This window comes from Rhinolophus sinicus, chromosome 1 (assembly GCF_057876585.1).
Source record: "Rhinolophus sinicus isolate RSI-liver-muscle chromosome 1, RSI-T2T, whole genome shotgun sequence".
Lineage (NCBI taxonomy): Eukaryota > Metazoa > Chordata > Mammalia > Chiroptera > Rhinolophidae > Rhinolophus > Rhinolophus sinicus.
This window is the reverse complement of record NC_142501.1, coordinates 8,990,910-9,017,261: the sequence shown is the minus strand read 5'-3', so window position 1 is coordinate 9,017,261 and position 26,352 is coordinate 8,990,910. Positions and strand designations below refer to the sequence as shown.

Sequence of the window (26,352 nt, the reverse complement as noted above, 5' to 3'; positions counted from 1 at the left end):
ACGGTGGTCACAGAATTGTACAAATGACTGTCCTGAAATAAAAATTTTAAAGTCAAGAACTAAATAAAAGGTCAAGAATATAACCCAAATGCCAGGTTTCTCTTGGAAACTTTTACGAACTTGTCATCTATTAATTTATCTAACTTTTGTCTGCAATTCCTTCTGAGTAATGCATTCCATGTAATTACTATTCACTTTTTTCTTAACTCTATAATTCCCAACCTTCAAGAGGCACACCTCTGAGGATATAAGCAAGTCCCCAACTTATAAATGGATTAGATTCCAAAAGCTCATTTGTAGTTTGAGCATTTGGAACATGGAATACATTTTCCCACAGATGCCATGAAATATGTATTATGGCAAAATTCCCAGGCTTGCCCACAAAAGCCTATGGGATGACTAAAATGAAATATATTTGAAATGAGGAAAAGAAGCAAAAGATATTTCAGCCCCCATTCTTGAGGCTCCTGAAAATAACCCTATGCAGTCTCAGCCAGTTCTGAAACTCATTCATACTTAATTAGATATCAGATTATTGTGAGGAAGGAATGGATATGTAAGGGAAAGACAGCCAAAGAGCACTGCACTATTAAAGGAAGAAGCAAAGCGAAACTTAAATTTTCCATTATAATACATTCATTCAATGTGTGCCAGAACTCCTTTAGCTGGAGCCAAAGATGATGGCGTTAGATCATTAGAGAGGTTTTTTTCCCAAGGCTTCTCCAAACCCTGGCTGGACAGGATGCACAGGTAGATCAATTTAATCTTTTAGACCTAAGCGTTCAATCTAGCAGAAGACAAAGGAGTAATATTAAAAAAAAAAAAACAAAAAAAAGACACACTCTAAAATTTCTCTACCAACTTTTTCCAATTAGACGAGGAAATGCTGAGCTAACCAAAGGCAGCCCCTCTCATTAGGACTCCAACTTCCTCTGTTTAGGAAATAGAGGTATCAGCATCTTGACTGCCCTTTACTGCCTTGTCAGGAACCTTGCTAACTCACTGAATTTCTATATAAGCTTCTACATGAAACAGATTTGAGAAGTACATTCCTCACTCCATCCTTTCAACACACAGTACACCATCCATAAAAAAGCACCTCCTCTGATTCCAGAATTCATTCTGCTCTAAACTCCACAATTTCCAATTTCATAATCCTCTCAGGGATTTTCCATTTCTGCTCTTACCTTTACCTCCCTACAAAAAAAAACATTCAAAGAAGATCGAGTGTAAAATACAATAATAATTTTCTAGACTCTTTCCCCTTTTGACAGAAGCAGCACCATTAAGGTACACAAATAGAAGACCCAATTATGGCCAGGAAAGCCCTGCAACTACACACTAACAATACTGCCTGTCCAGACATTCACCTGATGCTACTGGATGGGATAAAAAAGAAAACAATAAGCATGTTTGACCAGGGAAACAGCTACTCTGCAACTTTCTAGTTCTCTTAACTTAATCAACATTTCCTATCTTCTCTATAACAGAATCTGATTTTGACAGTTACTTTTAAGTGATTTTTGCTAAGCAATTAGTATTTCTGGTCACTGGTATACATTCTACTATATAAACAATATTTTCAGTAGTCATCAAACTTTTTAGATTACAGGGTGTGATCAACAAATATGGTGAATGCTTAAAATTTTAAAACAATTATTGGGCGGCCGGATTGCTCAGTTGGTTAGAGTGCAAGCTCTCAACAACAAGGTTGCCGGTTCAATTCCCGCATGGGATGGTGGGCTGTGCCCCCCTGCAACTAAAGATTGAAAACAAAAACTGGACTTGGAGCTGAGCTGCGCCCTCCACAACTAGATTAAAAGACAATGACTTGACTTGGAGCTGATGGGCCCTGGAAAAACACACTGTTCCCCAACATTCCCCAATAAAAAAAATTTTTTTTTTAATTATTACAGTAAAAGACACATTGCCATTAATCCTCCTCGCTTCAAACACACACATCCTATAGCTCTTGCCACTTTCTGAAGCAGTTCTGGAAGTCCTCTTTTGTGAGTGTCTTTAGTTGTGCTGTCGTGGCTGCCTCTATGTCCTGAATAGATTCAAAATGTTTACCTTTCACAGTAATTTTGACTTTGGGGAAGAGCCAGAAGTCACACAGTGCCAGACCAGTGAATAAACTGGATGACACAAAAATTGCCATACCAGAAGCAATGCGTGATACGGAGCCTTTCCGTTGTGATCACAAAATATAATGAATGATGCTGCCGAGTGCCATTCAATGGAAACATAGGGATCTTCAATACGGGAAGTGGCGCATCAAACCTTAGTAACAGTGTGTGACAAGTTTCAACTTGTTTGGTGCAGTCGGGTGTGAGCTACAGTTGAGAGGCGTTTTAAAGTGTGCCATAAATCATCCTTCATACTGATAACACTCCACGTCACACATCACTTCTGATATACGGCAATTTGTTGAATAAAAACATTATAGTGTGTCCTCATGCACTTTATTCACTGGATCTGGCACAGTGTGACTTCTGGATCTTTCTCAAAGTCAAAATGATTCAGGACATTGAGGCAGCCATGACAGCACAACTAAAGACACTCACGAAAGAGGACTTCCAGAACTGCTTCAGAAAGTGGCAAGAATGATGGGATAGGTGTGCACAAGCAAGGGGGAGTATTTTGAGGGGGATTAATGGCAAGATGTCTTTTACTGTAATAAATTTTTTTCATTTAAATATTCACGGTATTGTTTGAGCACACCTCGTATTCTTTTATTAAGCCTCTCTCCTTCCCTTTAGCACTGTTCTAACATCAGTATTTCACCATCATTTCCTTTCTAAAGTTGAACACAATTTCATTTTCTTGGGTATCTTTTCTCCTGCCAAAAATGATAATTATGTTGTATATACCATTACGTTTGTCAGTTTCAAGTATCCATATTCCCTTTTAAGCATGATCACAATTAATCAATTTGGGGCTCCTGGCAGTCAGGAAACCATTCCAGCAACTGAAAAGGTTGGCTCCAACACAGCTCAAACTAAAGTAGATAGATGATCTAGATCAGCAGCTTTCAACTTGTGCTCTTTTGAGAGCTGAGGTGCATGAGGGACGCCAAATGGGGGTTTGGCTCCTCCATTCAGGTGTCATTCAACCAGAACAGACATTTCATACACTAGCTTTATATATAAATCACAAATTTATTGTTCTTCAACTTAAGAAAATAGTTAAAACTTGTACTCTAAATGTTTTATTCTAATTAAGAGAATAAAGAATTACTCCACCAAACACTTCACCTCTACAGGGATGGACTCAGAAAGTCTTTCTTCCAAATAATCTAAACCCTGAATTGAACAAGTTTGTTTTTTTTCTGTCCAGTGACAGAGTTAATAATCACTTTCTTTTTCTTTTGTTTGTTTTTATTAGATTTTTTCCTTTTGCTTTTATTAGTTTCAGATGTACAAAACACTCTGATTAGACATAGATTCCCCTCACAAAGTGATAACCCCGAGTCTATGACCCCTGTGACATTGTACATAGCTATTACAATATCATTGACTATATTCCCTATGCTGTACTTCACATCCTGTGATTATATATATACTGGGGATGCCAAAAAAATGTATACAAGTGGACACTGTGGTCAACGTTGCTCAAGCAGTAGTTCACCATAATCAGAAGTGTCTGGATGCTGATGGTAACCACTTTGAGCACCTCTGGTAATTGCAGAAGTCAAATGTGACTTGTGTTTATCTTTTGTTATCAGTATATATTGAGTATTACAATTTTAATATAGTTTTCCTTTCTTAAAACGTGTATACATTGTTTTGGCACCGTGTGTGTGTGTGTAATGATCATTCTCTTAATTGCTTAAATCTAAAAAAAAAAAAAAAAATTCAATGTTTCAATGAGTTAGTAGCCTAGTTTCCTCGCTCATTCATTTGCTCAAACATTTAGCAAACACTTCCTATATTCTAAAACCTTGCTGCTCCAAGTCTGAGCCTCAGACCAACAGTATTGGCATCACCTGAATGCTGGTTACAAATGGCGCTTCTCAGGTCTCACTCAGCTCTGCAGAATCGGAATCTACATTGAACGAGCCCCTAGCTGACTCATTAGCACATTCAAGTTTCTGGCTAAGCACTAAGAATAACACAATAAGTAAAAGAGACATAACCCTGCTTTCACAAAGCTTCTTATCTACTCAAATATAGTAACAAATAAGTAGATAATTATGCACAGGTACTTTGGAAGAACATTAAAGGAGCAAATCCCTAACCTAAGTTTGAAGTCAGAGGAAGAAGTCCTGAAAGAAGCAGTACCTTCTCCTGATTCTTTACTACAACTTAGAAACGTCAGCCAGAAGAGGACAGCCATTCCAGGAACAAAGAAACAGGGCACGAAGAACTGAGAGGTGAAACTGTGTCTCTTATGGGAAATCCCAAATCATTTAGTGTGAGTGGGAAAAGACGAGCAGGAGGGCAGAAGCTGGCTTTGAAGGACCTGGTTTGCCATGCTGAAGACCATAAGCTTTACCCTGGAGGACATGGGGAGTCACTAAGCAATTCAAGCAGTAGAACAGTAACTTCATTTATGGTTTAGAAAGATCATCCCAGTGGTCATAGGGACAAGATTAGAAACAAGGCAAGATCAGTCAGAAGGCCATTGCAATAATCCAAGTTAGACATTATTAAGAGTCTGAACTAAGTGGCAACTGAAAAGATGGTAAGAAAAGAATAAATTCAGAAGACATGAACATTGCACAGTCTATAAAATTTGGTGACCAATAACTGGGAAGAAAGATGAGGGGGTAGACAAGAGACGGAATAAAAATTTACTTCCAAAAACAGCAAGTTATAATCTTTCTGGAGGACAATTTGGAAATACTAACTTAAAATTTTTTTAAACTTTATAGTGTGGACCCTGAGAAAGAAGATACCTACTAAGAAGGGCACCTGTTGGATAATTGGGCTCAAATTTTAAAAAAACAACAACAGAGCATAGCACCCATTTCTACACAGGGACCTTTCAGGCAAATCACACTTCAGGGAGAAGCCTGCACTAAGTTGTCTGCCGCCAGCACTGAACTGCCTACCTGCACTGTGTTCCTGCCATCTGAGCCAGATGATGGAGTTACTGGAATAGTATTTCAACCAATAGGATTGAGTATTTCCCTGTCCAATCAGAGCTGTGCAGCTATATACCAATCAGCATCTTCACTGACCAATCAGAGTGGCTCGATTTTGACCAATGAGGACAATGCCTTTTGGACCAATCAAACTGCGCAATTTTGGACAATGCCTGATGGACCAATCAGGGACCAGAGGTGGGACTTCTGTCTATAAAAGTCAGCTCCCTTTTGGCTCAGAGAGTGCACTTTTCCTTTCCACCAAAAACTGAAGACTGCATTTCCCCAGGTGGAGTTGAAACACCAAAGATGAAATACTGAAAATGTCTTGCCAGAGATCAGACTGGAGCGCACCGGACCAGAGCAAAACAGAGCTATCTAGCCAGAGAGCGCCCTGGCCCCATGGATCCCTCACAGCCATGCTGCTTCATAATTGAGCTATACACTATTGAGCTGTTCCAAAGCCACGCTGTTCTCACCGCTGTGCTGTTTGCACCAAATAGTTTTCTTCATCACCGCACCCCAAATTGGGGATTCCTGTTGGTGTTGAATTGACGCCAACAACCATTGGTTGACAATACCTAAACATGTTACTTTTGCAATCAGAAGGGGAAAATGTTCTTTACGTCCATATCTTTTCATCTCTTCTGGGAGTCTGTCCCACAGTTATCTGCACCAAGTTTATATACCAAGATGTTTACCACAGTACTATTTATAACATAAAAAAATAAAAACAATGTAAGGGTCTCATAATAGGAGCCTAGGTAAATATCCTATATACCCAACTCAAACACCAAGCAGAGAAAAATGTTTTCTAAGACTGTTGAATGATATAGGAAAATCTCATAATATTACATGAAAATAATTTATACAGATTATATGTGTATACAAGTGAACAAACACAGAATATATATTAACTGCTGGCACTGGCCATCACTGAACTGTTAATTATAAGGAAATTTTTATTTTCTTTTTTCCTATACTTTACTTGATTATATAAAAAATGAAACTTTTGAAGTTTTTATTTAGGAAGAAAACAAAAAAACCCTCTGGTTTGAACATCTGGATGGAGGGTGGTGCCAATTCCTACAATGGAGAATTCAGCAGGAACTTCAGGTAAGATGAGTTTAACTCAAAGCATACTGAGTCTTTGGCACATCCAGTGGAGGTGTTCAACAGACAGCCAAGCATATGAGTCTGGAGCTCAGGGAAAGACTTGGCCTGGAGACAGAATACAGAAATCAACAGCATAGGATGGTGGTTAGAAGCCAAAGTTCTGGGGGAAATCATTCAAGGTAAAGATATTGAGTAACAACTAAAGAAGCCCTAGGGTTGAGCACTGGAGAGTAACAACATTTAAGAGGTAGGCAGAGAAAGCTAGCAAAAGGTCTGAGCAGAAGAGACAGTGGCTGGAAAGGTAGAGTTTAAAAAGCCAGGAAAGAGTAATGTCACAGATGTCAGTAGAAGAAAAGTTTCAGGTCGGAGGGAGTGGCCAACCATGTCAAATGCTGCAGAAGGGTTAAACAGGATAAAACGTGCTTATCTGATGTACAGCCAAAAAAAAAAACAAAACACTAATGACTTTAGCAATGAGTTTCTGAAGAGAGGCAGGGGCAGAAGCCAGAATGCAGAGAAGTCTCTAGAATGTGGGAAAGTAGAGACAGTCACTGTAAACTACTCTTTTCAGGAGCTTGACTACAAAGAGAAGGTTACAGAGTTGTTTTTCAAAATGGGAAAAGATTCAGTTGATTTATATGCCCGAGTTGAGAGAGGAAGTCTGAAGATAGACCAACACCTCTGCCCTAACAGCAACAGCTGCCTTCTACTCCACTGAGACCATCACAGCTGTCGACACCAATTTTCTCCACTTCCTGCCCAAGATATGAGGTTTGTTGTTTGCTGTCTGTCACCACCTTCACTGTCATTCCGCCTATCCCAGAGGAATGCTGGTCCTTACTCTGCGCAAGACAAAGCCAATACCTTTGGATCCCATCCTGTTCCATCACCACAGGAACCTTGTTCCATCAGTTATCCTTTCTCTTTTTCTCTCTTCAGCTTTTGCCTCTGGACTTTTCCCCCTTAACATACAAATAAGCTGAATTCTCTGCCATTTGGGGAAAAAAGTAGAAATTAGAAATGAAAAAAGGACACACACAAAAAAACTGCTTGAGTGTCTACTATTTCCCAAAATAAAAACTGCTTCAGTTTCCATTACTTTTTCAACTAAAGATGTAAAAACAGTTCTTGCCTCTAGTGGGACAAACAAGTAAACCATTCATTTATTCATTCCACAAATACCAAATATTTATTACGTGCCCACTATGAGCCAGGGTTGGATATACACCCGTGAACAAAGTAAAGCTTCTGGCTTTATGAAACGTACTATCAAAGTGGGGAATATAGACAATAAACACATACACACCACACACACACCACACAATAATAATAACACCTTCTAAGAAAAACAAAGGATGGAGCGTAATGGGAGATGCTATTTTAGATAAAGCAGGCAGGGAGGGCCTCCCTGAGGAAGACAGTTGTGCAGGAACTTCCTCAGTGAAGGCACAGCAAATACCAAGGCTCTGGGACAGGAACATACTTGGCATGTTCAAGAAACAGCAAGAAAGTCAGTGTGGCTGGAGCCAGAGCAGACTGAGCTAGGGGACAGAGGCAAGAAATCAAGAAGGTCAGCATGGATACCAGGGCCACGTCATGTAAGAATAATGATTTCATCGAAGGCCTCATAGGAAGACAATGAAGGGTTCTGAGAGGAGTGTAACAAAGTCTGATTTCCATTTCCAAAGGTTCACTCATGTTGCTGAGTGGAGAATTCCAATTAAAATATAGGGTGATAAAGAATGATGATAAAGGGCGTTGGGCAAACCACAAGTGGAACACCTAACACTGGTAAGAGTTAAGACAGGCTTCTCAAAGGGCGTGAGGCCTGAATATGAGTTAGCAAGAAAGGACGTAGGGGTGAGGGTCTATACCAAGGAGTTGGCAGAGATGTAGAAAAGCCACAGGAGTTTTGAAAAGGTTTGGTATTTCGATCCCTCAGCAGCAAACAGTCAAAAAATATTTTAGAAACATATACCTCTTATAATGTCTACCCCCCGCAAAAAAAAGACAACAAGAAGAAGCTTAATAAAATATTTGCATGACCTTTATGGAGAAAATTACAAAACTTTATGGAAAGACATTAAAGGAAACCTATTTAATTGAAGAGAGAAAATTAATGGACAGGAAGACCTGATATTTAAATGCATATTCTCTCTATTAACCTATAAATGATATATTTCAAATCAAAATCCCAACAAGTATACCAAACGACATGTGCAAGAATTTCATAACAGTATGATTCATTATTGCCCCAAACTAAAACCTCCCAAATATCCATCAAAAGTAAAATGGACAAACTGCAGTATATTCATAAAATGGGTTGATTATACAGCAATGAAAATAAACTACAGCCACATACAATCCAACACAAAGGATTTCAAACACATAAAAGAAACCACCAACGGAATACATGCAGCATAATTACCTTTATATAAAGTTTAGAAACAAAACTAACCCATGGTTATTAAAAGTCAGGATGGTAGTTTCCTTTGAGCAGGAAGAGAGAGTATTGATTGGCTAGAAGCACAAGGCGGGGCTGTGGGGTGCTGGTAATATTTTATTTCTTCGCTAAGTAGTAATTACACACAGATGTGTTCACTCTGTGATAACTCAACCACCAGGAAGCTTACAGTTTGTGTGTTATTCTGTATTATTGTTATACTTCGATACAATGGAAGTGTACTGGTGTCTGCAAGTTACTTTGAAATGCTTCCAAAAAATAAGATGGATTGATGGATAGACAAACGTATGGATGGACGGATATATTATAAAGCAAGTATTACGTATAAAATGTTAATAGTAGAATCTAAGAAGTGAGCATAAAAGGGGTTCATTGTAAAAGTCTTTCTACTTTTTCATATGTTTGAAATTTTTTGTAATAAAATGTTGGAGGAAAAAGAATCCCAATGGGTTTCTGTTTGTTTTTTTGCAGAACCTTATAAACTGATTCAAAAATTATGAAAAATTAAAATGGCAAGAAAAGCCAAAACCAGTTTGAAGAAGAAAAAGGCAAGGAGTGACCCATGCTAACAGATAGCAAGACGATTATTAAGCAATAGTACCTACGGTACGATGATGCAGTGTGACACAGATGAACAGAGAGAGACCAATGAACAGGACAGAAAGCCTCAAAATTCCAACACACAGAGAAACAGAGTAAGGCTGGCATTAAAGATCAGTCGGGAAAAGTAGGACTATTCATTAAATGGTAATTCACAGATTAGATTAAATGAAATATAGGCAATCTTTAATAACTCACAGGGAAAACAAATATCGAATAAACAAGTTGAAGAATACATAAATACGGTTCTCTATTTTATAATAATATACATGAGGACTTAAAAATAAGAAACATTATATATTGCTTAGGAATATATTCATATGTAAAAATACAGAAATACTTGACAATAACAGATAAATGAAAAATGCTCAACTTCACTAGCTCTTAGGGAAATGCAAATCAAAAACACCATGAGATATCACCTCACACCTGTTAGAATGGCTATCATCAACAAGACAATTAGCAAGTGTTGGAGAGGCTGTGGAGAAAAAGGAACCCTCATACACTTTTGGTGGGAATGTAAATTGGTATAGCCGCTATGGAAACTAGTATGGAGGTTCCTCAAAAAATTAAGAATAGAATTACCATATTACCCACTAATACCTCTCCTGGGTATCTACCCAAGAAATCTGAGAACATTTATCTGTAAAGATCTATGTACCCCAATGTTCACTGCAGCATTATTTACAGTGGCCAAGACATGGAAACAACCAAAGTGTCCTTTGATAGATGATTAGATGAAGAAGATATGCTATAAATACACAATGGAATACTAAAATAAGATGAAATACTGCCATTTGTGACAACATGGATGGATCTTGAGATTATTATGCTAAGTGAAATAAGTCAGACAGAAAAAGTCGAGACCCATATGACTTCATTCATATGTGGGACATAAAACTGAAGGCAACAAAGGAACAAGACAAAGAAACAAAAACTCATAGACACAGACAACAGTTTAGTGGTTACCAGAGGGTAAGTGGTTACCAGAGGGTAAGAGGGCAGAAGAGGGAAAAGGGGGTCAAATATATGCTGATGGAAGGAGAACTGCCTGGGTGGTGAACACGCAGTGCAATATACAGATGATGTATTACAGAAATATACTCTTGAAACCTATATAATTTTACTAACCAATGTCACCCCAATAAATTTAATAAATAAAAAAATACAGAAATACTTGGCAATGAAATACCAAATTTAGGGCACTAGTTATCTCTGGGGATGGGTGGAGATCCATAGACAGTACGTAAGTCAGGTGGTATGTGAGTTCAGAAAAGTATTTGCTCTATTATTCTTTATAACTTTATTGAAATCTTAAATATTTCATAACAAATTATAAATGTTTTTAAAATAACAAAAGTTAGACGCGTGCATGGTTTACAAGTAGTACTAAAAACAGTTAATAGGCTGGAGCAAAGACTAGGAATGAGGGAATGGTAAGAGAAGAAGCTAAAGAAACAGAAGGAGATCAAGTCCTACAAAGCCTGTACATCGGTCCAAAAGTTTATTTTGTTTTTGTTTTCACCCATAGGGCAGGTGCTGAAAAGTATTACGCTAGGGCGTTCTCGATGATTACTCTGACAAAGTGTAGGATAGGGTAAGTTTCCTAATGAGAGAAGCTTGGTCACCATTTACTTCCTAATCTTAGCACAGTTTATAATACACTGATACTCAATAAATATTTGCTGAATTAAAGAATTTATAGAAGGAGAAGCAGAAAAATAGGAAGACAAATTAGAAAGTAATTATAATACCCCAGGCAGAAAACGCTGAGTTTACAATGATCACCTAAACTTACTATTTGTCTATTTTACAAGAAATAGTAAGATTATAAGAAACTTTCAAGAGACATGAAATAAGGTAAGGATCTATATGAAGACCGTGCTCCAAACCAGGCAGTGCAATCATCCCGCATCTGCTCACCATTTTTCCGTTCACTGAGTGGAGGCAAGTTGGGGTTCCTGCCGGGGTGGAGGCCCAGGGTCAGCTCGGGCTGCAAGGACAGCTCCTGCAGTTCGTTGGCAACAGCTTCACTCTGCGGGCTGGGTGCCGCAGACAGGGACACCAGCACCGGCTCGTCATCATTTTCGCCAGCCCCTCCTCCGTCCAGCCCATTCACAGCAATGACGGAAGGGGGCAGGCACACGACACTGGAGAAATCCACCTTGGCTTTCGTGATGGCAACCTGGAAATGGAAGGAGAAACAAAAACTTTAGAGGTCACTGTGAAGAGACTATTCCACTGAGTATATGCTGAATACTAATATTATAAATTATGTTACTGGCAAGCTACTATTATTCTTGAAAACTTTTTAAAAAGCAAGGTACCATCATTATTAAATTAGTATCCACTATACTCACAGAGTGTTAGGAGATTGCCAGTCAGATACTGTCCTCAACTATATCACTCAGGAGGACAACATAACATTTGAAATAAAAGCAGCGCACACACACATACAATGAGATAGAAGGACATAGTGGCCAAGGAGAAATAGCTGTGAGAGCTATGTTAGCTTCCAACTACTAAGGGAAAGAATCTTCAGACATAACACTTAATGAGTATGCACAAGGTATTAAAGAATCATATTATACCAAAACAATCTGGGAGAGAAAATTTCTTAAAGAAAACAATTCACAAGCCATTAGATTCCATAACGAAATAGAGAGATGTCTGTTTGATGATGGGTATTAACCCAAATACTTTAACCTCCATGAATATTTAATCATAGTACTCAGGAATAGGATATTAAAAACAAAACACCTAGCAACAGGAGAAAGAAAAAGATCTTTAAAAAATGACAAAATACATACAATATGAAAGTCTCTTCAATAACATGGGAAATAATGGTTAAGTGAATTAATATATTCATTCACCAAATCCTATGCAGTTATTAAGAATATTTTTTATGAAGCATTTAAAATGTGGAAAATGTTTTTCTAAAGTTAAGTTTAAGAGAAGTAGGATACAAAATACATACTCATATATAAAAATATTATACAGAGATAAAAAGATTATAAGGAAGTATACCAAAACACAAAAAAGGTTTTGTTCGATTAGACTATGAAACTATTTTTTCACTTTTAGTTTCCAAATTTTCTGTAAAACATTTATATGCTTTTGTAATGAAATGTACGTTGCATTTATAATGAAAAGACTATTGTTCTTAATCTAGAAAGGGGACGTAGGAGTTAGTTCCCTGCAGACTTTTAGTGAGGTCTTTAGTCTAGTTTGCTTCACATGAAGAAACCAACAAAATATTGGAAAGCCATGAAATGAAGAAAGGCACTGAAAACTGAAAAAACCATCATGTTCTACCTTCATGTAAGGCTATAGCGTGCCCAAACCCGGTCGTAGTTCTGCTCGATATACCTCAGAAAATGTAAAATGAATAGGAAAATATCCTGTTAAGAGCAATTAAGACAGGGGTGACATTAAAAAGACTAAGATACTAAAAAGGACTCTCTGCTCAAAAAAGGCATGAAGAAGACTTGAGTGAGGCAACTTCAAAAGAAAAAAAAATTAGGAACTCAATATTCTATGAGGCGGTACAGGCAAACATTGGGAAAAGGATTTTTTAAGGGTTTGAACCATTTTAGGAATTACAAAACAAATACCTACTAAGGAAATCCAGAATCTAACCTTCAAATAATTTTTTCCTATCTCACCTATAACTTACCATCGTTTAAGCCATGTCTGTGTGTGTAGGGGGAAAAAAAAACACACACAAAACTGTTAAACATGATTAATCCATCTGGCTCAGTATTATTTGCCATTGACCCTGACAGAGCCTGTTTGCTTTCCTTAAGAGCAGCCTTTTCAGACTAAAAAGATTCAACTTTATGATATTCAAGGATCCTTTGAGCGCTACACTCCTTAAGACAGCAGTGCTCAGTACCCTTCCCGACGCTGATACATTATGTGCACACACACCTGCCCATGGATGATGGCACTAAGACATGTAGTTTTTAAAAAAACAAACAACAACAAAAACTTTTAAGTGAACTGTAGGAGGAGGGCAGTTTTAAAAGTTCAGACCTATGGGCCGGCCCGGTGGCTCAGGGGGTTAGAGCTCCGTGCTCCTAACTCCGAAGGCTGCCAGTTCGATTCCCACATGGGTCAGTGCGTTCTCAACCACAAGGTTGCCAGTTCGATTCCTCGACTCCCGCAAGGGATGGTGGACAGTGCCCCCTGCAACTAGAAAATGGCAACTGGACATGGAGCTGAGTTGCGCCCTCTACAACTAAGACTGAAAGGACAACTTGAAGCTGAACGGCACCCTCCACAACTAAGATTGAAAGGACAACAACTTGATTTGGAAAAAAGGCCTGGAAGTACACGCTTTTCTCCAATAAAGTCCTGTTCCCCTTCCCCAATAAAATAAAAATAAATAAATAAATAAATAAAAAGTTCAGACCTATGACCTTCTCACAGTGGCTTCACATACAGTAATAGGTTTTCAATTAACAGTTGTTAATATACAATAAAATATTATTCAGCCATAAAAAAGGAGGAAATCCTGCCATTTGCAACAACATGGATGGACCTTGAGGTCAGTATGCTAAGTGAAGTAAGTATGACAGAGAAAGACAAATACTGTACTATCTCACTTAGATGTGGAATCTAAAAACAAACGTCTAAAAAAAACCAAAAAAACAAAACAAAACCTAAACTCATAGAAAAGAGATCAGATTGGTGGTTACCTGAGGTGGAGGTGAAGGGTAAAGACAGGGGAAACTGGATGAAGGTGGTCAAAAGGTCCCAGCGGTAAGACAAATAAGACCTGGGGATGTGATGTACAGCGTGGTGACTACAGCTAACACTGCTGTATATTTGAAAGTTGTTAAGAGAGTAAATCTAGGAGTCCTCATCACAAGAAAAAACAAACTTTTCTTTTGTATCTATATGAGATGATGGATGTTAACTAAATTTACTGTGGTAATCATTTCATAGTATCTGTATGTCAAGTCCTTATGCTATACTCCTTAAACTTACACACTGCTGTATGTCAATTATATCTCAATAAATCTGGGGAAAAACAGTTATTAAATCATGGGTTATATGAGTTCACGCCTCTTATTAGAAAACTGAGAAATTTCACCGAGATAGTAACAACTATTCAGTAGACAGACCCTGCAAATAGTGTTTGCACATTAAATGGCACTCAATAAATATTTGTCTGAACAAAGATAGAAGCAAATGAAAGATACCTAAAGTTAATGTGGGACCCAAGACGGGCAGATCTTAAGGAAAATCTGAGTGATACAAGGAATACTGCATGAAAGATCCAGAAACACTAAGCATAATGTTTGGACGTCAAGAAAAGGAACCAACAAACCTCACTCCATTTAAGTACTCTAGTTAAACTGTTGGGATAGAATCATAGTTTCATATAAAAAGTTCTTAACCAAACAGCAAAAACCCATTATTTTAGACTTAACTGATATCTGTGATAGTATAACTCAAACTAAGATTAAGTAAAATTTTATGCTATTTGCGGGGGTGGGGGGGGATAAAAGAATACCAGCAATTTTATAGTGTTTACCAGATTAAGAGGAAAAACTAAAATACTGCCTCATGATTCATTCTCTACATGATTACAAGAGACTAACACATTCAATATTAATATGTAAATGACCAGTTGTCATTTCAAATGAATTTTTTTTCATTAAAAATGGCCTGGAAATAGTGTTTACTGGGTAGAGTTTCAATGTTGCAAGATAAAAAAGTTCTAGAGCTCTGTTGTACAATAATGTGAATATACTTAACACTACTGAGCTGTATACTTTAAAATGGTTGAGATGGCAAATTTAAACATTGTATGTTTTTTACCACAATAATTTAAAACTAGCCTTGCAAGAGCTCTCCTTAAAAAATAATTTACTAAGCTAATTCATATTATTCTTTTAGCTTGAAATAATAAGTTATCTATTCTTTAAAATATTTTTAAATTTACTTTTCACTAATTCAGAACATACCTTTTTCCTTCTTTGAATTACATTATTATTATTATCGCTGAGATCCAGAGATGTGACATTCACATGTGTTACTATTCCCAAAGAGACAATAAAGATCGGTCACATGGTACCATGATTTTTCTGACGAAGCATGAAGTTAAACTGCAGAGTCTGTAATCCTAGCAGGTACTTTTATGAACATAACCAGTACTTCTAGAAAATGATTGTTTTTAAAAAGAAACTATGGGAAATGGCCCCCAAAAGAAAGGCAACCCAAGCTTAGTGCTAGGCATGAAGAGATAATGAAGAAATTTAAAAGTAATGTTTCTCAGAACACATATATTTTTAATAGATTAAAGAAAGGCGTATCAAATTCTGAAGTGACTTGGATCATGCTTATGCCTGCCACTGCCTGGAACAAAAGAAAAAGCAATTTGAAAAACTATTTTAGTGAGTGTTCCATTCCGAATTTATCTTAATAGCTTAGTAACGGATTGAGTTCCATGTTTATAGGATCATTAAGGGCTGAAGAAGTCACTTAAAATTTTTATATATATACTTTTTCACGTGTTTTTATTGGGTAAATTATATGCTATGGTGGTATTTGGTAATTTAGAGGTTTCAAAAGTTTCAGGATATATCCTTTAAAAATGCTAATATTAAACTGTATTACAATACAATCCATCCATAAAAATTTGGGGGGGGGGATGAAATAAGCTGGGCATAACTGCTGATAACTGTTGAAGCTGATAGTTATATTATAATAGTATAATGGTCATATAAAGATTCATTATACTATTATTCTCTCTATGTTTGTGTATGTTGGATAACATTCTTATAATGTTTTTTAAAAAAAATAAGATTCTTCCATAGAACAAAGTGAAGACTTGGCAAGATATAAAACAAGGTTTCCTTTATTTTAACCTTAGAAAATAAGTCAAACAAAAGTCAAGTACAAGCACTGACAAAAGAAAATATTTAGCATAAAACATATACATTGGGAAGATTTCTCTAGCAAACACATTACGTTCTACTCATTTTTAAACCACTGACAGGAGAAAGTCCTACTAAACTCTGATGATCTAGAGACAAGATCCAAAAATGTTGAGGCACAGCCATCACGGATTACGTCTCTACCAATTCCTGGAGAGTCCTAAAATTTTACTTACAATAAAACTTGCACCAAAAAGAAAACCTAAAGGAGTAATATTTATCTCCCATTATATGCATCATATTATTTAGAAAAATGAAGAAGTTGTATCTCAAACAAAATACTTTCTTAAATGTCTCAAAGGAAGAATAATTAAAATAACCAAAAGAAAAAATATGCATCATGTTTTAGTTCTGTAAACTTATAATTCTACCGCGTCCAAGATCAAACTCTTTTTCATCACAGGATCACCAACTCCAATTTCTTTCCTGCTGATTCACATATGATCAGTAGCAGCCAGAACAAAAACGACACGGGGCAGGCTCATCTCCCACAACCCATCTGTCTCCCTCGCTCGCTGGCCTGATCCCACCTCATCTTTTCTCTACCCCACCCCCTTTTGGGGCTGCATGCCTTCTGCTGGTGCCGAGTGACATATGTAACTAGAAGCAACAGCACAAAATGTGTTAAAGAAATGGAAGAGCTCAGGCAGACAGCTGATAACTCTAAAAAAGTGTATACTAGCAAGATTCTTCATTATGCCCCATGACAAAGAGTGAGTTTCATGCAACCAAATTAAATGATTCTTCTGGGAAAAAAAAGTTTCTGTATAAAAACTGTTAATCAATTAATGAACTTTCTTTTAGTTGGGCAGATTTTTACTTTTATTTTCCTCAATTTATCTTCAATATAGTACATTAGCCAAAATATTTAAAACTCTTCCTGTCTAAGCAGACATTTATATAAAATTAGACACGAAGGCATTTGAGAACAAGCACTATTTCTGACAGCTTACTACGTATGTACTAGGTATTGCCCAGGTCCTACAGTAGAAGGTATGGAAAATATCACGTCTTGGCTAACAAGCTACCCTTAATTCTGTCACTACCATGCCCATCAGGGTCATGTGTCTCAAAAATTACTCGGACTTCTAAAAATGCCAAAGAAAAGGCCTCTTTCACCTTAAAAATCATACAAAACCAAGTTCACTGCGGAAAGGAATTCCGTTCTATTTTTTTTTTTTTTTTTTTGACTCAAGTACCTAGATACAATACTTGACAGAATGGGAACTCAATAAATATTTTTTTAATTTATTGACTATACTAACCTCACAGCAATCACACAGCATATATATAATCAAGGTCAGCACTGATTCAGGAAAAAAAGAGAAGATGGTTCTATCACAGATAGATATTTATGATTAAACAGAAATACACAAAGATCAGAAAAAGCTTCCTGAGAGAGGTAACATTAATATTTGAGAAGTCATAAAAATGGGTAGGATTGACAGGATTCACTTATTTTTCATTCTTTCAGTAAATATCTATTAAGTAGCTACTACATTACCAGATACTGTTCTGGATACTTGGGATAATACAGTATAAAACAAGTTCCTGCCCTCTGGGAGCTTGTATTCTTCCAGGAGACAGAACCTCATGAACAAAAGCATGGGTGTGAGAAAGTGTGGAGTATGTTCTAAAGGGGCAATCTAGTTTGCAGACGGCATGGTTCAAGTACAAGTTATATGAGATGCGCCGAGAATGGCAAGCTGAGTTTAGCTCTAGGAAGCAGGGAGTGGCATGACCAAACCATGTTTTAGAAAATTAATATGGCAGTGGAGTAAATTCAGTACTGGAATGGACAAAAGGAATATGAGGTTGGGGAAAAAGTCACGAAGCTACTTCATTAGACAAAGTATAACGTGTTGAGATCCTGAATTTGGATAGTAAATGTAGAAAGAAGGGAATTGCCACAACACAGAATCATACCTGGCACAGAGCAGGAATTCAAATCTGTGTTGAATTAATGTTGAATGAATGAGACAGATTTACATGTGATAGGATGGGTTTGTGTTTGGCTGTGGGGGTGAAGGCAAGGGAAGTGGTCAAAGATGAATCCTTGGTTTTAAGCCCGAGTCACGGCAAGAACAGTGACTGTTCACAGAAACAGGGAAGAAAGGAAAAGGAATTTTATCTGAGGGGATGATGAATTTGATTTTGGATACTGGGTCCAGGAGCCAAAACCAAAAAATGGAAATGATATTTGAGTTTCCATTACGTGCATGAGAAGGAAAACATGGAACTGAAGGTAGAAAGATAGAAACAAAATGAATACAAGAATAGGAAGCGAACAACAGAAGAAAGTAGGGAGAGAAAGAGAAAGAGGCAGAGATATTGCTATAAGGGAATGATAAATTGCTATCAGACCTGACTGTTGATAAATCAGGAATTCCGACTCTCAGATTGCCTACTTTGGGTCTTAGACTATCCCTCTGACTCCTAAAATTATCGTGTACAGCTGAGTATCTAATTTCATACCAGTACTTTCTACTCACACTATTTTAGAAGATCAATAAAGCTGTAACTTTATAATGCCGAGGGGCAACCAGCTGTCCCCAAACTTAAAGACACAAGTAAGCTCAAGGACTTATCAAAAGGACATGAACTTACCAGCTGGAAGCAGCAGAAATAAATGAAAACAGAAGAAAAGTAAAATATGAAGTTTATTCCCCAGGCTCAACTCCTTTTCTACTGATCTCTTCTACACTTTCTCAACAAGCCCCTGCCAGATACCCATAGCTTAGAACATAACCTAACAGTGCTGGGTACACATGCAAACACCTTCCCTTAACTGAGTGATACAAATTGCCTTTCAGTCTTATGTCACCTAAGAAGACCTTCTGGGGTGGACCTGAATTCTATTAATTCACTTCACAAATATACGTGGGAAGCCCAACAAATGTATACACATTTGAAGAGATATCTTCTATGTATTACTTTTCGAAGTTGAATTGAATTATGGTCGTGATATGGGAGACCCCCCCCACACTATGGGAATTTTAAGTCTTCTTTTCCCTAGTTTCTTAGCTCCCTAGTTCCTGATCTTAATCCCTGTTCAAATCAGCTTTTCAACCTTAAACAGAAAATTGTTCCTAGCCTGAATCATAGGAAGTCCCTTGCCCCCTGCTCCAGGCCGTTCCAGGTCCAGCTCCTGGGTGAACAATGACACCTGAGTGACCGGTTAAACCAGAGAAAAAGGCCACAGGCTCCATGAAGCTAAACAGAATTTCTATGTCACAGCCACCTTGCGTCATAGCTGTGGGTCCTGCTTCTTGGGCCAACACTTTTAAGTCTGTTTAACCAAATCCTTCTCTCCTCATCTAGGGGCCGATGGGCTATAAATGATGCCCCAGCAGGACTTCCAGTACATCCCGTCCAAAGTGGTCAATGCAGCCTTCCGGGCGGATCCCGAGACCCTTCCCCTCATCTAAGATCAGATAGGCCGAGAGTTCCGTGAACCCCTTATAGGTAGGGACAACGGCCACATTCAACAGGAAGCAGATACAGAAGAAGAGATCTCTTGCCCCTCAACTTCCCATAGAGATTTATGGGGATCATGCTTGTCAAGAGAAAATGAGGCAGGCAGTTAGAGACAGGAATGGGATATCCAAACATTCCTGCATGTTCGACACGACCTACGGAAAGTGATTGCCCAGAAGACCTCCCCTCCACGCCCAGATCTTTCCCTTATCCACTGTAGCCATCAACCCCTATGCGGAGGGGAAAGGACACTAAATACCTAACTGTTAAGAGATTGGACTGGTCACTCACACCTGCGCAGTAAAGTCTAGAACAACCTTCACCTCACCTTAGCCTCATTATACCATCATAATGTCATACGTATGCCCAGAAGTTCATTGATATCATACCAGACTGAATTCTGGGAAGGAACATATGCAGTTTAAAAAGATGAGGTAATAGCCTCCTGTCGATCACAGGTGCCAATCAAGTGGCCCCCACATCTAGAGAGGAGCAGCCCGTTCTAAAAGGGAAGGAAATAGGGGCGGCCGGTTAGCTCAGTTGGTTAGAGCGTGGTGCTAATAACACCAAGGTCGCCGGTTAGATCCCCACATGGGCCATAGTGAGCTGCGCCCTCCTTAAAAAATAAAAAATAAACATAAATTACGGACTAAAAGAAGGAAATAAAAACTCCAAGCCCTCGCCGGTCAGCACCTTTTGAGCCACACTGTTGCTCAGGCCCGCTCCTATCCCTTGGGAGGGTACTTTCTCTTCTAACAATGACGCCTTTTGAGTCACTCTGTGGCTCAGGCCGCTCCTATCTCTTTGGCGCGTACTTTCACTTCTAATAAACTGCTCGTTCACCACTGCCTTGTGGTGTCCTGCTCAATGCTTTGTTCAGGATGCCAAGGACCTGGACACGCGCCGAGAAGGGCCTGCTCTCCAGTAACAGTAGCAATGTGTAGTATGACGTTCACTCAAAAGATGGCATTAATCAAATGAATGCTAGCGTCACCATGCGACAGGCAGGACAGGCAAAGAAAATGGCGGAAGGATGGTTGTTGTTAGAGGAGCACACGACCATTTCCAAGTGGTATCTGGAATTCAAGAATGTTGTGGAAGTACAACAATGGAGGCGTGAGTCTGCAACAGAACCTCCAACACGCCTAACAACTGCACGCATTTGTGATAAGTCTGAGACGCATGGTACTGGGTGTGATGTGCACACGGGAAGATCCGGGAGGACTCGCACAGCAACACGTCCTGCTGCTTCTCCTGTCGTGTTGGAACCGGTTACTCTGATGGGAACCACCTGGAGCACCTCTTGTAATTGCAGAAGTCAAACTGGGTGTGACTTGTATTCATCGTTTGTTATCAGTATATATTGAGTATTACAATTTTAATAGTTTTTTCCTTTCTTAAAATGTGTATACATTTTTTTTGGCACCCTCTGTATACTGATCATTATTCTAGGCACAGGGAGTGCAACAGACAGAAATACCCGATTTCATGGAGCTTACATTATAGTGGGAGAGACATAAAAGCAAACATAGAATAAAATAATTTCCGATAACTATAAATATTATGTGTGGGGGAAGGGTAGCTAACTTAGATTAGATGGTCAAGAAAGGTCACATTGAGAAGGTGCTATGAGAGCTGAGACTTGAATAATAGCCAACACTTAATGAGCACTTAACTCTAAGTGAGACACTTTATCTGGATGTATTTAATCTTCATAATACTAAAGAGGTACTTACTTATATTAATCATTTTTTTACATTTGAGGAAATGAAGGCCCTGAGAGGTGATATAACTTGAACATGGACACTCAAGCTTCAAAACCCAGGCCCCAACCACTACACAGTCTGACTCAACCAGAATGTGACGAGAAGCAGCCAGCCATGCAGAGGAAACAGCAGGTGCAAGTTCAAGTGCCATGAGGTGGGAATTAGCTTAGCATATTCAAGGAACTGAAAAACCAGCACAGCCAGAGAGCAGAGCAGGAGGGGAGAAATATATTCTATGAAAAACTGGATGCCACTGGGAGGTTTTAAGCAATGGAGTGATATGATCTGATGTATGTTTTTAAAAGATCACTTTGGCAACTGTGAAGAGCACAGAGTATAGGGGAACTTGTTCACCTTAGTCTTCAGCCTGACTTTGAGTTTGGTATTTACCATTCCACCTGGCCCCTTAGTAACAACTACAATAATGTTGTTTGGAAAAAAGTTACCATCTGTGACCTGTATCTTAATACATCATATCACCAAATTTGGTGATATGACATTGAGCAAGTCACTTTGAATAAAAATAGATTGTTACTAACTGTCCTGCTATCTTAAAGAGCTTATGAGAAGTTATTGTGAAAAGTACAGTGTTTAACTACAAGGTCGTATTTTGTTGCAAACATTTAACATAAAGTTGATAATGTCTTAAGCCCTCCCCCCAATTCCTCCCTCCACAAGGCTGCTTCAAATTTAAAGCACTATTTTAGCAAGATGACATTATTACATTCCCTGAACTATATTCATGCCCACGAACACTACAGATGTGCTTTCCTTATGATTCCTAATTCCTCATCCACAGTGTTCAAACGCATTCCAATTTTTAAGTGTGAAAATATCTAAAACTTGGCTTTTAGAGATTTCTTCTCTAAGAGAAAGAATAACAGATGTTTAGAAGTCTACGTACTATGTATAAAAAAAGTGAGTACAGGGGCGGCCGGTTGCTCAGTTGGTTAGAGCGCAGTTCTCATAATACCAACGTCCTGGTTCGATTCCCACATGGGCCTGTGAGCTGCGCCCTCCACAACTAGATTGAAAATGGCTTGACTTGGAGCTGATGGGTCCTGGAAAAATACACTGTTCCCCAATATTCCCCAATAAAAATTAGAAAAAAACAAAAAATAACCCTGAGTACATTTAAATATGATCTAAACATATTTTATGTATTCACCTACAAAATTATGTAATCTGTCATGAGACAATTTTCAAGTTAGGAATTCTTCTGTCACTTCCACTCCTACACCAAAACCTTACACTCCAATAAGCCAGGACAACCTGAAGTGTTACCAGGCCACAGTATAGAAAATCTGCCATAAAGATACTGTTCAGGAATGAATAATATGAAAAAGACTAGCTATTTTTGAACATATTAACTTTGGAATGAAAAACTTGTTGAGACAAACCTCACCTAGGATGAACACAGGTAACAGTTGGGGGAAAGGGAAGACATTTACAGTATTGTGCTTTGTTTCCACACTACAATGAAGCATTTAAAGGGAAGCTGTTTTCCAGTGCCAGAGCCTCATATCTTTAGGTTTCCCAATGAGCTCTCTCAACATATCTTAAAATTATGCTCGCTCTTTAAAAAAGGAGCCATGAATATTTTCCTAAATTCTTGATCAAATATTTTTAAACACTGGGAATGAAATATCTTGCCATAAAAAAAAATCCAGAAACTGTCACAATCTTGTAGAACATCAAATCAGTAACCCACACTCAGAGAAAATGTACATTCAAGAGTAGTGTGCCTTAGGGGGCGGCGAGTTGGCTCAGTTGGTTAGAGCGCAGTGCTCATAACACCAACGTCGCTGGTTCGATTCCCACATGGAGAACTGTGCTCTCCATAACTAGAGTGAAAAATAACGGCTTTACTGGAGCTGAGCTGCCGGCGGGCGCCCGGTTGGCTCAGTTGATTAGAGTGCAGTGCTCATAACACCAGGTCGCCGGTTTGATTCCCACGTGGGCCAGTGAGCTGCACCCTCCACAACTAGACTGAAAAAAAAAAAAAAAAAAAAACTCAATGACTTGACTTGGAGCTCATGGATCCTGGAAAAACACACTGTTCCCCAATGTTCCCCAATAAAAATTTTAAAAACAATAATAATAATAAAATACTTTAAAAAAAAAAAAAGACGAGTGTATGTGTGGATAAAGCAGAGAAGGCCAGGTTACAGCTCAGAGAAGCTACGAGGGCTCCAATGAAGGACCTTCAGGGCACTGTCCACACCTGTGACAGCACTGCAGCATCAGAGCTGAAACACCAAGGTATATCACCAGCATACTTGTCAGTATTCATCTGATTACACTTTAATTACAAAAGCTAACTTATTAATTAAATCAATCTACTCTGACAAGATCAGTTTCCATACAAAAGCACTGGCTCTTCACAGTATTCAGCACAGAGTTTGTGTCTAAAAATGCATTTTCAATTGTTTGTGGTCATTAAAGGCTTCAACGAAGGTAGAACCTCTGGAAACAATGAATCTCAGCAATTTAAATTAAAGCTCCTAAGTCTTGGCTTATTAGTCTTCCCTACAGATAGCCTCTTGCTTCAAATAGTATTACTCTCTGACAATTAATATTTCTAAAAAGGAGCTGAGAATTTCTGATGGAATAAAATGTAACAGACATTATTAAATACAATTTTAACTTCAGTACAATTACATTTGAAGCTTCAACATAAAAAGGGAAGAGAGTAGAGGCAAAGAAATTCATTTCCCAAACAAAGCAAATAATACAACAAAGTGTTCTGCAAAGTACTGTGGGAATTTCCACATCATAGCTATATCTAAAAGCAATTACTATAGAATTTATAAAATGCTAAGACGCACAGCAGTAGTAGCAGCAGTCAGTGCAATGCATTTTGAAGGCACCCATGTAGGCAATAAGTATGATGTGGACAACAAAGAAAAGAAAAGGTAAATGCACACCAGCATAAAAATCTTAAAATATCTTGTTGGTGGCGTATCTTAAAATGGAAAGGTTCTAAATCAATCAAGGAGAAAGGAAGCACACTGGTGATCTATATCTACAGAGAAGAAAGTATCTAAATGTAGTAACTCAAGTCCTAGATGGCATGAAAAAAAGAATACAATAGGAAGAGAATGATGAGCCTTTTTAAGTATCAGTGGCTACCAATAAGCAGGAAGTAAAAGAACCTCACCCGGATCCCGTGGCAGGCACGGGAGGTTGCTGCCCAATATCCACTTTCCCCTTCTTCCTCAGTAACAGAACATCTGAACTTTACCTAAATGCATGCCAGAATAAAGACTGCATTTCCCAGCCTCTCCTGCACTTAGGTGTGGTCTTGTGATTTGAGTTCAAGGCAATGGACATGAGTAAAAGTATTAATTGTGATTTCCAAAAAATGTCCTTAAAGGAATGGGGTACATCATTCTTTGGAGCCTCCTCCTCCTGGGGCTGGGATGTGGATGAGGTGCAGGAGCACAAGCAGCCATCTTAGACCATGAGGAAGACGCCGCATGTTGAGAACGACAAGGCAACAAACATAGAAAGAAACTGGCTGACAGACAGTGTGGAGCAGCAACCAGCACTGGCTTGCCCATCTCCAGACTTGTTTTATGTAAGAGAAAAATATACTTCTATCATGTTTAAAGTCACTATTAGTTTACTTTTTTTTTGTCACAAATGGTTGAAATAAGCCTAGTACAGAATTTGGTGTCAGGAGTAAGAAGCTTCATGAGAAAGAATATAACATATGTGGCACTGGCTTCACCAAGTGGTAAGTGATGAGCACTCAGATACTGAAAACTGAAAAGTTAGCTGCTTCTTACAACTGTCAACAAAATTATACCAGAGAGGTGAAACTCAGGCTAGAGCTAGTCAGTCAGTAAGCAGAAATATAAAGGAATATCTTTGCTAAAGAAGGTGTACTCTTTCCTGTGGCCTGCAACGTAAGTTGACTAAAAGCCTCTTACTTCAGCGTCTTAAATAATAGAAAAAGCAAACCACTCCGAATGCACTCCGAAGTGGTACATTAAAATCAGTGGCTGCCAAATGAAGATACGACTGGAGCTCTGCCATATAAAGGCTATGAACCCAACTGCCAAAACGAAAGGGGAGAGGGGACCTTAGATTGCCTTCTCACACAAGCCAGTTGTTTCAGATGGCCTCACTGTAGTTGCCACTAAGTTAAGGTGGGTTGGAAACGGGCAAGGTACGGAGGTGAGCAAATAAAAGACCAGAGTCATCAGGCTCAAAAGCAATGCTTAATCCAGATATTTATTCCTCTGTCAGGACAGAAAGTCTTCAAACTTCCTACACAATAGCATTTAATAGTTGATATGGGCCAGTGACTTTTATATGTTACTAATTCTCTTTTCTGAACAGTAATTTTGTTATTGCTATCATCCTATTTCTATTACACTTACTGTACACTAATTGCTCTGAGAGTAGTTACCTCATATTTTAGTTCAGAGGCCCTGAACGATACTTGACAGAGACGGCTGCACGCACATTCCCCAAACACCCTGGGCTGTGAGCAGAATGCAGTAACTCAATGAAATACCGGAGTAGTATCTCTTGGGATGAGGTGAATGTGTTGTGTGTGTGGAAAGAAGGGTAGGCGTAAGTGGACTATAGCAACAACAACAAAATCCTAATTATATCCCCAAATCCATTTTCCTCTTCTGTCTTAGTAATAAAAGACTCAAACAAATGGCAACCCAGATTAATGACTACAATTCTCAGACTACCTTGAAACTTAGGTGCAATCCTAAAATAACATTCTGGCCAATGGGCTATAAGCAAAAGTATATACAACTTCTAGGGAGTTTAGTTAAAGTACGCAAACATGTCTTCAGCCCTTCCTCCTTCCTGCTAGCTGGATTACAGACTGTATGGCTCGAACTTGAGCAGCCATTTCAGATTAATTAA

General features: G+C 38.4%; 1 protein-coding gene across 7 annotated transcripts in view; it reads right to left on the bottom strand.

The window, feature by feature from the left end:
- The window catches only part of MRTFA (myocardin related transcription factor A), a 176,782-nt gene that overhangs the window by 102,756 nt on the left and 47,674 nt on the right, over window positions 1-26,352 (bottom strand). For all 7 annotated transcript variants that reach the window (XM_074326439.2, XM_074326440.2, XM_074326441.2 and 4 more), the window contains one exon: window positions 11,193-11,454. The gene's annotated coding sequence lies outside the window, so the exon portion shown is untranslated. The remainder of the gene's footprint in view (window positions 1-11,192; window positions 11,455-26,352) is intronic.